Source organism: Lepisosteus oculatus, unplaced genomic scaffold (assembly GCF_040954835.1).
Source record: "Lepisosteus oculatus isolate fLepOcu1 unplaced genomic scaffold, fLepOcu1.hap2 HAP2_SCAFFOLD_64, whole genome shotgun sequence".
Lineage (NCBI taxonomy): Eukaryota > Metazoa > Chordata > Actinopteri > Semionotiformes > Lepisosteidae > Lepisosteus > Lepisosteus oculatus.
Window position 1 is genome coordinate 474,001 of NW_027168193.1, and position 6,000 is coordinate 480,000.

Below are 6,000 nucleotides of genomic sequence, written 5' to 3' on the forward strand. Positions count from 1 at the left end.
TGTGAAACAGGCAAATGACTGTCTCAGGGGCCCATTTCTCATTGTCAGACACATGTATGCAATGCATTCACTGTGCATTGAGCAATAGGGATCAAAAACAGAAGGGAAACAGACATGGAAACCAACGAGGATGGGATTTGAACCCATGCGTGCAAAGCACAATGGATTAGCAATCCATCGCCTTAACCACTCGGCCACCTCGTTAACAAAACTGGGCTGTCCCAACTGGGTTAGCGCGCTCCAGATGATCTTTTTCTTTTTTTTCCCTCGTACTCGAGGGTCATTTTCCTGTTCCACATGCGATTTCAACATTTTCCCTGGGAGATGTCAAGCCAGCAAGCCACTGCTGTGGTTCAGTGGCCAGTGTGGAGTTCAGTGGCCCTGTTGTACACAGAAAGCACATTGAGCTCCTTGGACATGAAAAGTTCCAGATAAAAGCCATTTGTCATCCTTTCTCTTGGTGTCGATGTTGCTATTGTATGTAAAGGTGGCAACTTGCTCAGCGAGCAGGCGGAGCACACACCGAATGCAGATGTGTCTGAGTGGTGTGTCCAAGTGGCTGCAAAAGGACAGCACTCCCGGGGCGCTGTGGCTTAGTTGGTTAAAGCGCCTGTCTAGTAAACAGGAGGCCCTGGGTCTGAATCCCAGTGGATAACCGCCTACGGCTAGACTTAATTAAATGCAAGTATTCATTTCCTGTCTTTAACACGACTTGTTTTTCTTAAAATGGATGCAACTTGCAAAACATGAAATACAAACCTTGCTAATCAGCGCTAGCAGCTGGCAAAAAAAAAAGAAGTCAGCAATGTTTTTTTTCTTTAACCTTAACCCTGCTAATGGAGAAGAGTTAAACGACCGAGTCTATGCAGCTTAAACGGTGCGCACGTCGGGTTCTTAGCTGAAAGGGTGGTAAATCACGCTCACCCCAGTCCTTAATCTTTTAAAGAGGATACAAAATTGAACCTAGTCGCCACATCACATACATCCTGTTCAATGATAAAAAGGTAACATCTATCCTCGCTCCAGAGTAAATCTCAAGTTGAGGGCATATTTTTTTCACTTTACCGTGAATCGGGCTCGGCTGTACAGAGGATAGAGCAGAGCAATGAGGTCACGGGGACAGGGGAGTCACACGCTGGCTGTTTGAACACGCGGAAGATCACTGAGGGATCCACAGTATATGGACCCTCCGTGCGCAATCAGTCCACACTCCGGACTCTGAATCCTGCCATCCGAGTTAAGATCTCGGCAGAACCTGAAGCGCAGTTCCTTCTTAAAACGTAATCTGGTGAGCATTTCTAGAATCGTACTTGTATAGATGCAGCCTTTAATGTGTTGCTAGGTTAAAATTGATGACTTCTTGTATTTCAGTAGGCAACTGCCCTCTTGATTTTGGATTTAATTTCTTTATTACAGGGGCGCTTTTATGAAGCCAAGGGACCAGGGAGCTGCCCCAGTACTGGGATGGCCAGTTCGAAATCATAGAAACTATTGTCAATTCCAGTCCCATGTCAGTGCGAGCAGGGATTTTGACATCTTGTTTTGCTATGTTCTGCACCAACAGGCAGGTGGCTCGGCCATTCCGTTCCAGTCTGGGGGTACAACAGACTGCTAGGTTCAGTCTGATAAACTGAGCTGATGGTTGGAAGAAAACCATCTCAGCGTCCATTCTCTGTCCCTTCTTTAGGACAAGGCGTACCGGAAACCCTGCTGTTGACGCAGGAACGATCAGGTCCGATTTGTTTACTACCTGGCAGGCCTGAGGAATCGTCTGACCTGACCGAATGTTCTCGGGGTCACCGCTTAGAGAGTGGGCATCTGGGTCTACCCGTTTCCACAGCACACTGTTTACTGTGTCCAGCTGGGCGCCCAGTCGAACCAATAGGTCTGCACCAATGCAGACCGAATGGGTCAGCTGAGGTGCTACCTGGAAGTAGTGAGCAAACTTCCTTTTTCCGATGGAGATGGAAGCTACACAGCTTCCTTTGCTCCAAATGGACCTATGAGGTGGGGGTGCCCACCACAGAACCTGTGACTGCGTCACCAGGGTCACCTGACAGCTTCGCGACAGGTCCTCGAACAGACCTTCACTGATTATGGACTTCTCAGAGCTGAGGCTAAGAATTACATCATCAACCTGCACTTCTGCCACCTGGACCCCCTCCCACCACCATGGGGTGGTAGTCCTGGACCCCCTGAGGTACCAGGGTGCACAGAAAGGACTCCCATTCATTACCGGACAGGGAGATCCACTCTTCTTCAGGGATGAAAAGGGGGTGTGCTTTACCTGGCGGGTCAAGCAGCTGCTCGGAGCACTGCTCCTGTAGTTGGGAGACCGTGGGAGTGCTGGCCTGGGCAGGACTTCCCTGTAGTTTTGGAAAGCAAGAAGAGACATTTATTCTCGTCCAGAGGAACCAGGAGGAACCTCCAACTCAGCTATAGTGTTCAGTGGGCACTGTGTGATCACAGCATAACCACTGAATCCCCCTTTTTGCTGTGCAACAGGCTTAGGGTTTTTGACCTGAGCCCACAATTTTCCACGCTGGCAGTCCACCAGAGGCTCCAGCCTGTCAAGCAGGTCTTGGCCAATGAGTAGTGGCTCTGTTTTTAACCTAGAGATGTAAACAGGATGCACCACGTTCATTGGCCCGAACCTAAGTGCCACCCACACTCGGTGTGTGATCCTGGCATGATCCTGGGTATAGCTGGAAATATCTATTTTACAAGGTTCTACCTTAAGTCTGATGCCTTTTCCTTTCGCTACTCGTTTGAGCTCGCTGAGTAGATCGCCTGACATCAAACTAATTTCAGCCCCAGTGTCAATCAGTGCTTCTCTATCTAAGACGTTTTCAAGAGAAACCTTGATATAAATACGCCTTGCTTTGCCTTTCTGGCTGAGATTCCCTAAGAATTGTTGGAAGCCTGCCTTTTCTTTGACTTCAGGGGCGGGGTCAGCGCCCAACTCAGAGTCACAGCCTTCTTCCAGGCAGGAACCCTCCCACCCAATCAGATAGACTGAGGGAGGGGCTTGGGACGGATCCCCGCCTCCTCCAGTGAGAAGGGGCGTGGTCCCCCTAAGCTCATTCACACTTCTGGCATTCGGTGCGGAAGGTTTACCCTGTCCTGATCTCTCAGGCAGGGCTTGTTCAAGCCTGGCCAGGCGGGCTGCAGTCGACTCCCTTCGTCCAGTCTTATGATAGACTCTGCCTGAGCCCTTGCCTTCCCCGTAGCGCTCACGGCGGCTCTGACGCTTAGTGCGGTCCTGCCTGCCTATTTTGCTCGTAGCGGCGCCCGGCCTTTGTCTGTCAAATGTTAGGTTGCGCTTCTTCATGCTGCATCGTCGGCATGAGTGGAGCTTTTTAAACGTCTGTACTTACTGCGCCCCATAAGAAATCGTTCGTCCCTGTTCAAAAGAGATTGTGCGATGTCCTGCAGCGTTCGCAAAGCAAACCTTTGACAGTTTGAAAAGAGGAATTTATTCTGCTTCCTGTGCGTGCAGTAATTACAAAGTTGAACGTCTTTACACGATCTGCTGCAGTTTTCAGTGGGCGGGCTTTGTCAAATTGCTTGGAAAAACGCAGTTTCGGCTCGGGAAACATCATGAGCAGTGTCAGCACAGAGAGGACCACTGTCGTGAGGCCGGTTAGCTCAGTCGGTTAGAGTGTGGTGCTAATAACGCCAAGGTCGTGGGTTCGAGCCCCGTACGGGCCAGGTCCTTTTCTCCTCTCTTACCAAAGCTGTTAGGTTCCTTTCCGTGGTGAGATGGGTTGTCATGCAACGCTGCCACATAGTGCCGACAGACAAGAGTGTTGCGGGAGAAGAGAAAAGTGTTTGAAGTTTTAAGAGTGTATTAGGTGGAGCCAAAATCAAGTGTCACAAATACAAGTGGGAGGATTTCCAATGTTTAATATGGTAAAAATAAGCAGAAGTTATCTGCCGGTCATGGCACAGTCTGCCATGCTTTTGTCATATACTGTAAAGTGGTGTCGAACTGGAGCCTCACCATTTGCATATGTGAGGCTCCAGTTATACATCGAGTGTCACGTTAAATGACAAAAATCAAGAGAGTTAAAGCAGCTGGAGAGGTTTTCTTACAACTTTTGAGCTGACACAGTTTTGGAAAATGTTTCCTTCACGCTGCACTGTACAACATAGGCAGCCAAGAGTCTCCAAAACAAAACAGAATTGACAGATAGGAGAAAATTCCCACCCGTCCTGAAGTTCCCAAAATCCAGCACTGAGCGTAAACAAAGTGTCTAAGTAGCGTGGGAATGCTAACCCTAACCCTAACCGGAGTTTGAGCAATCCAGCACTGAGCGTAAAAAGATGAGTCAAAGTAATGTCTAATCTGATTAGTTTCCTTAGAGCTGGTTCAGAGTTTGTTCAAGAATTTACCTTTCACAGATGCGCAAAGAAGAATGTTGGGGGTGCACGCTTCAAGGTGCCTTACAGCTGTAGGGAGTGATTCGAGACGATTCGTGGCGTGTGCTCGTTCCCATATACCGTACGCCCTGGGGTGCAGTGGTAGGATGACATACAATACCGCTTGGGCACGTAACGGTGTTATTTGCAAGTGCGGGACGTGAGGGTTTTTGTTTGTTCGTTGTTTTGCTCTGCTTTGCTTTGTTTTGCTTTCCATCGCGTTGGTAAGAGCGTAAATAAAAAGGCGATTCCTGCATCTACCACTAATGTAAGAGCTATTTCAAGTGCGGCGTGGTGCGGCTTTTCAAATGCTCAACAGGATGACTTCGCATGCACGCGTGCTTTCATGAAGTCGTGTGTGCAACCATGTCTGCTTACGTGCAAACGGGCGTGGTTTCATGTATGCAAAAAACTTTCCTGGGCTCTTCTGAAGCACATAAAATTATTTGGAGATATAAATTTGTCTTGTTTTCCTCTTAGGCTCTAGAATTGATATTTTTTTTTTCATTTTTGGTATTTTTCATCATTTTTCAGAAAGTGGTTGCAAGCCCGATATCATGCGAAGAAACTTCAGGATTCGGGGATCAGTCAATGGATTTTAAAACACATCCTAAATACAGTGTTCCTGCACCTTTGACCTCATCCAGAATGTATCGTTTTTTGAAAGGGATTGCTGTCAGAATGCACAACTGAATTCCAAACAGAATCTCTAGTCAAATATGATCATTTGTGAAACAGGCAAATGAGTCTCTCAGGTGCCCATTGCTCATTTTCAGACACATTTATGCAATACTTTCACCATGCGTTGAGCAATAGGGATTAAAGATACCAGAGGTAAGGTTTAAAAGTGATTCTGAGGTGCAATAGATCAGCGATACAGCTAGGCATCTGAAATGTGGGGTTTGAGAGCCCTTCAGGGAACACCGTACCCTAAAGGTACCTGAAGTCCACTAGTATAAGCATTAAGTCACTGTCACCCCTGTTACAATGTGATTGCTACATATCTTCATTTCTTTGGTTTTTAAGGAGTAAGAGTGCAGGGGGTCTAAATCTGCGATCCAGTGTGTTGAAGTATTTCACAACACTACCTGTAGCCCGTCTGGAAATAAATCCTCATTCTGATTATTGACCTGGGCATGTACCAATAAATCACTGAGCATATATATATATATCACTGTGCTGAAGCTAAAGACCTGTATGTAATAATATGATGCTAAAATGTTATTTTCACATATAGTAATGTAATAAATGATTGCTTATGCTTTATAAACAAATCTAATTAAAATAAAAGCTTCAGTTTTGTATTTATCTTGTACCATAAAACATGATTTTCTTTGTATTTCAAGCCCACAAAGTGTCCAAATGACGCACTACATGATATAAGGAAGATTATCACATGCATATCGGTATTATCTTCCTCATTAATATGCATTCCTTTCATTACCTTTTAATTTTTAAAATGAACTCAAATTGTGTATAATGTTATAATTTAAGTAGAATAGGTTCTAATAATATAATGATAAAGTGGTGTTGCACTACTTCACTACTTCACTGCTCTATGCCGTCTGGAAATAAATC

General features: G+C 46.1%; 2 non-coding genes across 2 annotated transcripts; one reads left to right on the forward strand and one right to left on the reverse strand.

Annotated features, from left to right (window-relative positions):
* Positions 1-122: 122 nt before the first annotated feature.
* On the reverse strand, positions 123-204 carry trnas-gcu (transfer RNA serine (anticodon GCU)). The gene has a single exon. It is a non-coding gene; the product is annotated as a tRNA-Ser (tRNA).
* Positions 205-3,637: 3,433 nt separating this feature from the next.
* trnai-aau (transfer RNA isoleucine (anticodon AAU)) lies at positions 3,638-3,711 on the forward strand. The gene has a single exon. It is a non-coding gene; the product is annotated as a tRNA-Ile (tRNA).
* The last annotated feature ends 2,289 nt before the right edge of the window (positions 3,712-6,000 follow it).